Here is an 8,270-nt window from a genome sequence, read left to right on the forward strand (position 1 = left end):
TCCCTGGGTCGGGAAGATCCCTGTAGAAAAAAATGACAACCCACTCCAGTATTCTTGCCTGGAGAATCCCATGGACAGGGGAACCTGGCAAGCTACAGTCCTTCAGGTCACAAAGAGTCAGACATGACTTAACGACTAAACAACAGCAGCAATAACAAAAACTCATTTGACTTTGCTTTAAGTTTCCTCTTTTAAAAATTTCCCATATGCCTTTAAATAGTTTAGTTATAAATAACATGAATTTACATATGAAAACAATAAATTTACTTTGAAGGCCTGACATTAGAAAAATTGACAGTATTGTGGCTACCAAGAGTGTTATTTCCTTGGTAAACTTACCACATTTTAGAGTTTAGCCAGTTTTGAACTAGTATCACATATTTATAGTAATCTCAGTTTTAAATGCATGTGTAATATAACTTTTAAATTTTCAAGGACTTACACTTTTGGCATAAATTGGGCATTAATTACTGCATAGATACGTGTACAGCTCTAAGATCTGAAGTTAGAGTTGAACAAAACCCCAGTACTATGCTTTGAAGGGGATGAGGATGAAGTTCTACTTTGGAGTAATTAATTTGGATAATTAATTTGGATTTGAACTGCTAACCTGACCCCACGCGCAGTAGATTTATGTTCTCAGACATATACCTAAAGACTCCTTTTTCACCAACTTCTTTTTATTGTGGTATAATTTATGTACAATAAAATCCACTCATTTTAAGTGTAAGTTTGATGAATTTTGGTAATTGTGTCCATTTGTGTAACTTAAACCACAATCAAAATATGGAAAATTTCCATCACCCCGAAGTTTATCTTCTTTGCAGTTAATCCTCTCTCCCAAGCCTTGATCCCAGGCAACAACTGATAATGCTTTTCTCACTATGGTTTGCTTTTTCTAGAATTTCTATAAGCAGGACCATACAATATATAGTCTTTGACTTTCTACTTAGTACATTTTTAAGACTTATATGTGTTGTATATATTAATATCTTGTGGTGTAGAGTAGTATGACATAATTTAATTGTAGAGTATTCAGTTCAGTCATTTAGTTGTGTCCAGCTTTTTGTGACCCCATGGACTACAGCACGTCAGGCTTCCCTGTCCATCAACAACTCACAGAGTTTGCCCAAACTCGTGTCTGTCAAGTCGGGGATGCCATCCAACCAACTTGTCCTTTGTCGTCCCCTTTTCCTCCTGCCTTCAGTCTTTCCCAGCATCAGGGTCTTTTCAAATGAGTCGGCTCTTCACATCAGATGGCCAAAGTATTGGAGTTTCAGCTTCAGCATCAGTCCTTTCAGTGAATATTCAGGGTTGATTTCCTTTAGGATTGACTGGTTGGATCTCCTTGCTGTTCAAGTGACCCTGAAGAGTCTTCTCCAGCACCACAGTTCAAAAGCGTCAATTCTTCAGTGCTCAGTCGTCTTCACAGTCCAACTTTCACATCATACATAACTACTAGAAAAACCATAGCTTTAACTGTGTGGCCCTTTGTTGGCAAAGTAATGTCTCTGCTTTTTAATACACTGTTTAAGTTTATCATAGCTTTTCTTTTTTATTTATTTATTTATTTTTAAAATTTTATTTTATTTAACTTTACAATATTGTATTGGTTTTGCTCCAAGGAGCAAGTGTCTTAATTTTGTGGCTGTAGTCACCATCTGCAAGAAAATAGTCTCTCACTGTTTCCACTGTTTCCCCATCTATTTGCCATGAAATGATGGGACCAGATGCCATGTCATTTTTTGAATGACGTAATATTAATACATCATAATTTATTATGTCATCAGTTGGTGGAAAATAAGAGTTTTCACATTTTGGCTATTATGGATAGTGTGGCCATGAATATTCAGAAAGAGGTCTTTAGGTGGACGTATATTTTCACTTCAGATAAATAAGAATGAGATTGCTGGTTCATTTGATCAGCATCGGAGAAGGCAATGGCACCCCACTCCAGAACTCTTGCCTGGAAAATCCCATGGATGGAGGAGCCTGGTAGGCTGCAGTCCATGGGGTCACTAAGAGTCGGGCACGACTGAGTGACTTCACTTTCACTTTTCACCTTCATGCATTGGAGAAGGAAATGGCACCCCACTCCAGGATTCTTGCCTGGAGAATCCCAGGGACGGGGGAGCCAGGTAGGCTGCCGTCTGTGGGGTCACACTGAGTCGGACACAACTGAAGTGACTTAGCAGCAGCAGTTGATCAGCATATGTTTAATTTTTTAAGGTACTACCACAGTCTTCCAAAAAACCATTGTGTTCCCAACAACTATACATTGGGGTTTTAATTATACTGCTGCTGCTGCTAAGTCACTTCAGTTGTGTCCGACTATGTGCAACCATTGTCACAAAAACTTAATGTCAGTCATTTTCATTTTAGTCATTCTAATTGGTGCATGGTGGATCTCATTGTGACTTTGTCGGATCTCATTGTTACTTTGTCTTTTCCTGATAATTGAAGAAGTATCATGCATATTGGGCATTTGTGTGTCTTGTGAAATTTCAGTTCTTTTTGCCAAATTTTAAATCAGGTAGTTTGTTGTCTTGTTATTCAATTATAAGTGTTATTTTTTTCTAGATACAAGCTCTTTGTCAGATATGTGTTTTGCAAATATTAAATCCCTGAGTCATTTTAACTGTCTTTAAAAAGGCAAAATAATTAAAATTTTTATATCAATTTTTGTTTCCACTGGCCTATCTAAGATATATTTGTCTAACCTAATGTCCCAGCTATTTTTTCTGTTTTATCCTACAAGTTAAATGGTGTTTACCTCTTACATTTGGGTCTGATTTGTTTCAAGCTAATTTTTGTGTATCATGTGAGATAAGAACTGAGGGACATTTTTTTCCTATACAGATGTCTACTTGCATGATCACAATTTGTTGAAAAGAAATTTTCCCTCATTGAAATTACCTTGACTCCTTTGTGGAAAAATCAGTGGCCCATGAAAAGTGTGAGTCTGTTGCTAAACTATTCTTTCCATTAATCTGTTTGCCTATCATCACTCCAACACCACCATCTTGATTACTACAGATTTACAGTAAGTCTTGAAATCAAGCAGTTTATCCTTGTTCATTATATTTTCTTGTCAAAGTCACCAATTGACCTCCATATTACTAAAGCTAATAAACAACTTACAGTCTTAAATTTACCTTTCTGCAGAATCAAGGACAATTGAACTTTCCTTGAAATCTTCTATTGTCTTGTTTTCCATGTCAACACTGCTTCTTGGTTTATCTCCCTCCTCCTTGGCTATCATTTTAAACTCCTCATAGGCGCAAATATTCATGCTCATTCAATATTAATACTTGTGTTCCTTCAGTTTTCTCTCTCATTCACTCTAGATATTTTCTACCCTCATGACTTCAGCTGCTTATGTGTTTATGATTCAGACATGGATCATTAGCCAAAGCTTCTCTCCTAACCTGTAGATCTGCTTACTTAACCAATTTCTGACATCACTGGGAATGAGTACAGTGATAGAGATGGGTTGAGGCTCCAAGGTGCCTGACATATCTAACCCTGGATGTAGTTCCAAGTTTTGCTGTAACTGATTCCTGGTTCCAAATGAAGTCATTTGGGTAGTGAATATTCATTCAATCTAGCGACGACATTAACTCATGGTCAATTAAATAAGTATTATGCACATCAAATGTCAAGGACTGCCAGGAGAGACAAAGTGGAGTAAAACCCATTGTTTACTTTCAAGGAATTGACAATCTAGAGCAAGGGAGGGCAATTTGGCATATTTACACCCAAGAATAAATTGTACTGGCAAGCACAGAATTGTTCAATGAATGAGATAGACAATCAATACTATAGGAGTCTTTCAGAGGAAGGAAGGTTCCTTCAGCAAACGTAAAGATCTAACTGGGCTTTGAAGGGTAGTTTCCCTGGCGGCTCGGAAGGTAGAGTCCGCCTGCAGTGCAGGAGACCTGGATTCAGTCCCTGAGTTGGGAAGATACCCTGGAGGAGGAAATGGCAACCCACCCTAGTATTCTTGCCTGGAAAAACCCTTGTGGGCTACAGTCCATGGGGTCGCAAAGAGTCAGATACAACTAAGCGACTAACCCTTGTGTCTTGTGTAAAGGGTAGGCAACAATTTGATTGACAAAACTGGAGCAGTATTACCAGCAGAGGACCTTTCAGTGGATGAGTGAATAACTTCAAGAAACCTCGACATGGACTTCCCAGGTGGCATGGGTGTGGGGGGGTGGGCAGGGGGAATCCACCTGCCGAGCAGGAGATACTGGTTTGATCCCTGGAGAAGGAAATGACAACCCATTCCAGTATTCTTCCCACGAACAGAGAAGCCTGGCAGGCTACAGTCACTGGAGTCTTTTTTGGAACTCCAGGCTCCATAGAATAAATCACTATGCAGACAAAGGAATCACCAGTTGTAGAGAAGTAGTGAGGAATTTGGAGCAGAAAGCAAACTAGGATATCTTAGGGCAAAGGGAAAGAAGAAATGTAGCAAAGAAACTGACCTAGATGCTAAAGGATTCTGAAAATATAAACCACATATGAAAGTTTATGTGTGAGTGCATAAATTCACACATTTAAGTACCAAAGTTGCACCCAACCTGGTCATAGAGAAGAAGGAAAACAAGGAATTTTAAACCACTGGGCAAGGGAGAAAACTAACATTTCTTGAGTATCTACTATGCATGTGCAAATGAGGGTTCTTGACAAGAGTTTTTATCCTGTCAACATCTCTGTAAGGACTGTATTGCAATACTGTGTGCACCCAGAATGTTGCACAGAGTTTGATTCTTTGATTCACTAATTTTTATCTACCAATCAAGACAGTGTAAACATAGTTTCTCTAAGAAGGAACTATATGGCTTCTTATGGATCTCTGCTAGTCCCTACAGACATCTACGATATTAGCTATAAGTAGTTTTGTGTCGATTGACTTGCATTTTTGTCTCAGGCACAAGCTGTAAGCATCTTGTATTTCTGAATCTGTAGCACCTAGCAGAGGGGCTGGCACAGAAAGCATTCCGTGAATGGGTGCTGATTGCTGGTAATGAATTCAGGATCTTAGTTCTTCCACTCTCTGGAGAAAGATCAAATCCGTTTGGATGGTTCCTTGATCACTAGTCTGCTTTAGTCATTTTAAGGTGCCATGGCGAGATGTCTTGCTTTCTGAAGGTGAAGGGGCTCAATCACCTGCTGACTGTTCCTGTTGTGCTGGTAGCACTTAGGGTAAAACAGCTTAAATAATATTACTGAAGTCAACTGCCTTTCATCTGCAGATCAACGTGGCAACATTTATCACTTTCTCAGCCAGGAAAAGCTTTTATCGGGCTCAGCTAACAGCTCGTATTAGTCTCTTGCAAGGACTTGCCACATTGCCTTTAAACTGAGATGCTGCAGAGTCAGCCCCAGAAGTAATCCAAAAATGTGGAACCTTTTCTGATGATTGTCAGAATAAATAGCTTATTCAGCCCCGTTCCAGATAAATTCAACAAATTGTTTGGCAGTGGTGAAGAGGGTCATCAGCAAAGTAGGCTGACCCTTCTGTAGGCAGAATGACTGAATATTTTGCTAATATTGGAAGAATTATTTTCGTAGGCATCAAAGCAGAATTTCTTTACTAGGGGTTAAATGTCTGGACTTCCTCAGCATTATTCTCTGCAAAGATCTGAAAAGGGAGACATTGACCTCCCAAATGGCAAAAGATGCCGGTACATTTAGAATTGTCTGATCAAAGACCTAATGAATGAGTTCTCTGATGTTTGCATCATCATAACTTAAAAACTTCATTTCCCACTCAGCAGATACCTGCCTTTCAGCTGTGAGTAGAGTCTGAAAAGGGCTGTCCTTTGAGAATGAGTGATTTATTCAATGTGAGTGTAGACTACAAATCCTTCATCTTTTTGTCTGGTTTCAGTAACTGCTCCAAAGGAATTCTTATGATTAAAATCATTTATATTTTTGTTAAACTGAGAATGCTGCCTCTGTGGATGCCAGATGTCAGGCTCATTTTATAGGGTTGTGTCCAAACACAGACCTGTCTTGTCTGGGCCCCATGAAGGTGCCACGACTTCACAGCTGGGATAGTTCTATGGGAGGTGTCAAAGGACTTGGCACAACCAGGTGGACATCCTGTGACACAGACCGAAGGACACTTTCTTTAACCTGAGTCATGGTTGGAGTAGTCGTCCTGGCTCTGAAGGAAACTGACTGCCTTGGGCAAACCTTCTCAGCCTTCAGCTCGCTTCTCCTTCTTCTAAGTGGGAATGATGTTGCTGCCTTGCTCGGCCCTCGCTGACACACCCAGGACAAACAGCTTTTGAGAGACACATATTAATGTATAGATTTAGCATTACTAATGGTAAAATGCTAAATCTATATTGATGAATCACAAAGGGTGTCATTAAAATGTGTTCCACCATAACCTGTATACATTTTAAAAATTTATTTTCACATGGCATCCTTTTTCTTAATTGGGGTTTAGCTGCTTTACAATGTTGTGTTAGTTTCTGCTGTACAACAAAGTGAATCAGCCATATGTATACGTATATCTCTTCCCTCTTGGACCTCCCTCCCACCCCACTCCCCATCCCACCCTTCTTGGTCACCACAGAGCACCAAGCTGAGCTCCCTGCACTACTCAGCAGCTTCCCACTGGCTATCCGTCTTATACATGGCAGTACACATACATCAATCCCAATCTCCCAGTTCATCCCACCTGTCCACCTGTCCTCATGTCCGCCTGTTTGTTCTCTATGTCTGCGTCTTTATTCCTGCCCTGCAAATAGGTTCATTTGTTCCATAATTTTTTGAGAAGGCAGTTGGCTCTAGTTTTCATATGAAGAAAGAGAGACAAAGCATATTGGGCATTAAAGAGTATGGTAGGTTCACACTGTGATGCAAAGTATTAGTGAATCTTGGGAGAAGAGAAATGACATATACTGTTCATTTACTGTTATGTCTGCCCACTTTACTGATTCTTCAAATTCCTCCTATATGCTCCATGGAAACTTAAAGGCAGGCACTTTTACCTTCATTTATATATGAGGCTAAGAGGAGCTAAGGAATTTATCCAAGGTCAACATCTATTAAACAGCAACACCAGGATTTGAATTCAGAGCTAGTATAACTTCAGAGCTTCTTTGGCAAGATATAAGGCTTCTGTATGCTCCAGATTTACTTGGGTTTGTGGCACTTTTAAAGAAACTACCCATCAGGGAGATACAATAACCTCAACTAATCTTATTTACAGGAAACTGGCCACTAAGTCAGAGTAGCTTAGAGTCCCAGAAATGCAGTATTGTGAATATTCAAGAAATGATCACCAAAGCTACTTTAATTTTCAGAATTAAAAAATTATTCAGTTAACACTTGGGGAGGTTGGGGATTTTGGTTTGTAAGGAAAAGGGTCTGATGGACAGACAGGACACAAAATATCCCAGAAGTTTCATCTCCTTTTTTCAAAGCTCTAACCACAAGGGCCAGATGTCCTCAAAACGAGTTTGTTCTCAACTTCTCAGTAGAGCATTAATTGTGTCTCGTTTTTAGCTTTCATATCTGACTTGAATCACCTTTGCAGAGTGCCCACAATGAGCCAGAGGCCCCATAATAATTGAATTCGTCAAGCACATTGTTCATTAATCTTGAAAGCAACCCTAAGAAGCAAGGCAGCACTCCCATCGTCACACCATCAGTATGAACGTCTCCTTCCAGCTGTATTGCTGCCTCCAAAGGGCAGGGACAAGCATCTGTTGCAAGAACTCCTAAGAACGCCTTCTAACTGATCTCGTTGTTTCAAAGCTCTCAAGCCCTTCGTTGTGCACACGTCAGCCAGATAAATCAAATGTAAATCACTTTCTAACAGCACCCCCGAAAAAACTTCCCATCCCTCTCAGTCTAAATTGCAAAGTCCTGGACAGAGCCTGTGAGGTCCTCTGTGGCTGAGCCCTGCTTGTCTCCCTAACTGTATCTCCTGCCTCTTCCCCCTTGCTCACCTTTCTCCGGAGGCACTGACTTTCTTTCACCTCCTTAAACACACAGAACTCATTCCACGTTCTAGCTCTTAAACTTGCTGTTCCCTCTGCCTGGACTTCTGGCAGATCTCCAGATAGTAAACTCCTTCACACCATTCATCTAGAACTTCTGTGACCACGCCAGCTGAGTGGCCTCCTTGTCTCCCGACTCTAACCCCCACTATTTTCTTCACAAATAATTGGATTTTGTCTCGTGTCATTACAGTAACAACACAAGAGAAGACACTTTGTCTGCTTCTTTGTTATATTCCCAGA

Source organism: Bos grunniens, chromosome 11, assembly GCF_055505025.1.
Source record: "Bos grunniens cultivar Pamir isolate PY7600 chromosome 11, Bosgru_T2T1.0, whole genome shotgun sequence".
Classification (NCBI taxonomy): domain Eukaryota; kingdom Metazoa; phylum Chordata; class Mammalia; order Artiodactyla; family Bovidae; genus Bos; species Bos grunniens.